Below are 2,883 nucleotides of genomic sequence, written 5' to 3'. Positions count from 1 at the left end.
ACACGGACATGGAGGCGAAACTCTACGGTGACCGCAATGAAAATTTTACTTAGAGCGGCACCGAGAGCTGAGAGGAGTTGCAAGGCGTTGATGTGGAAGGTCAGCACAAGTGGCGGCTGAGTCTGTATGTCGTCGTTTAATTTTGGCAAGCCATGAGTATTTCTGTGGATCTTGTGTAATTCTGTAAATACTTATGTTAAATTTTGAATATATCTATATTTTATATATCCTGGCTATCATTTTCCTTTGCTGTTAATGTTTTGTTATTGTGTCGTAAACTCTATGAATAGATTTTGCATAATCTACGTAGTGAACAATAGTTGAACGTAACAGAATCCACAATATTACAAATCTTAATGAGGCATTGTTTCAATTATGCCGAAAAAAAGTCGTATAGATATAGTGCCAATCTGTAATAGTCACGATGAGATTTTGAGCACCTTTCAAAAAGGTGAATTTTGCTTTGTGCAGTGGTTTTTATGACTGACTTTCTATTATTGATTGAGAGAAGATAACGATAAAAAGATATAAAAACTGGACAAGCTATTTTTATTATATCACCTCTTTCTCAACTAATCTAAAAGCACCGATTGTTAATGGAAAACTAACATTAACCATATCTATAATTCTATATCAAATCATTAAAAATTAATCTTTTATTTATTTGAGAAGGTATCTAAAATATTGAATCCATCAAACAAGGATATAGTGGCATATAACCTTTAGCATGGATAACAAACAGTCTTATAGATTTGTGAAATTCGGAGAAGGAAATGTAATCAAATATGATAACGTGTTCTCAGAAATATTTATCTTCCTTTCTATCCCTTGTTTCAGATATAATGAGAAAGTATTTTCAAGGTATATAGCGCATAATTTAAGCTTCCACAGTTGTAGACTATGGAAGAGTTATTTTTGTCTAATGATGAATATCCCAGATCATACCACTTAACTTGATTATTATTATTATTATTATTATTATTATTATTATTATTATTATTATTATTATTATTATTATTATTATTATTATTATCATTATTATTATTATTATTATTATTATTATCATTATTATTATTAGCTAAGCTATAACACCAGTTGGAAATGCAAGATTCTATAAGCCCAGGGGCTACAACAGGGAAAAATAGCCTTCTCGTATAAAACCTCACTAATTAACAAAAAATATGGAGAATCGCTAAGCAAGGGGGATAATTTTAGATATTCAGTACAACGATGCAGTATTTGATAATATAAAGAAAATGTGAAATTACTTCTACTTATACAATACATAAATAGATAACAGTGTATAAGCAGAACCGAATTCATAATAGGAGTTGATTTTACAAAGGTTGTGAAACAAAGAAAGGTACTTTTTTTTTTTTTTTTTTTTTTTTTACTAAGGTGACTACATGAAATAAAGCCATATATTTCACGGGGTATATCACCAACTCACTTTTCTCTCTAAGAAAAAAAAAACTGTCTTGATAACCATTTGATTTTCCTGTTTTTTTTTCTTAGAAAATAACAAAATGATTAATAATACCAGACGAAGAATCAAATTTGCATATCAATATAGTGATTAATTTCCTTAAATGTATCACGAGGAAAGGTAGATGTTCATAAATTACACTAATAATTAAAAATCCTGGAGCAGATAAATAGGATTCATTCGATGAATCTTTTTTCCTGTTCTTTTCTTTTGGATGAATGAAACAATTGAGCACAGAGGTTCTCAGTATGAAGGAGTCTATTTTCATCAAGAGTTTCTCCTTGACCCTGGTGCACTGCGGAATTTCTCTGCAGCATTTTCATATTAGTCTTCTGTTTAACATATGCATATTATAACTCATCGTTATGAGAGAGAGAGAGAGAGAGAGAGAGAGAGAGAGAGAGAGAGGATAATACATACCTCCTCGTAAACTTATCGTTAATATTATACCCTCAATTTTTATATTGTATACAAACTTATTTACACGAGTGGCAAATAAAAAATAAAATCCAAGTAGAGATTAACATAGTCGTTTAGAATTTTTATTTCTATTTTAAGGAATTAAAAAATCAATGTAAGAAATTGGAGGCAGAGCAATTCCATACGTAATTTGTGATCACAATGCAAGGATTTTGCCATAGTGATACACACTTCCGGGAAAAAGAAATTACGGTTCAAAATAAGGCCATGTTGGGGTAAATACTTTCAAATAATGACTGCATATATATATATATATAGTATACACACACACACACACATATATATATATATATATATTTATATATATTTAAATTATATATATATATATATATATATATTTATATATATATATGTGTATATATATATATATATATATATTGTATATATATAGATAGACAGATAGATAGATAAATACACACACACACACACACACATATATATATATATATATATACATATATATAGATAGATAGATAGATAGATAGATAGATAAACACACACACCATATATTTATATATATATATATATATATACGTATATATATATATATATATACATAAAGATAGATAGATAGATAGATAGATAGATAAATACACACACACACACACACACACATATATATATATATATATATATATACATATATATTTATGTAATTATGTGTTTTTTTACGATAATGAAACCGAGTGCTTATAATCAAACTTTTACTTCTAAAATTATTTTATTATAAGCCCCATCTTATTTATATAATATTCGGTAATCTTAGCCATTCATGATTACGTAAATACAATATCTTAGGTGAAATATCCATACATATTTTTTTTTTTTCATGCTGGATGAAGTGCATGGTGAAAAAGGTGAAACTTATGTGTTGCTTAATATCGCTATGCATATTATGACAAATGGATTTACTAACA

The sequence above is a fragment of the Palaemon carinicauda genome, chromosome 13, assembly GCF_036898095.1.
Source record: "Palaemon carinicauda isolate YSFRI2023 chromosome 13, ASM3689809v2, whole genome shotgun sequence".
NCBI classification, from domain to species: Eukaryota; Metazoa; Arthropoda; class Malacostraca; order Decapoda; family Palaemonidae; genus Palaemon; species Palaemon carinicauda.
Note: the sequence above shows the minus strand (reverse complement) of the source record.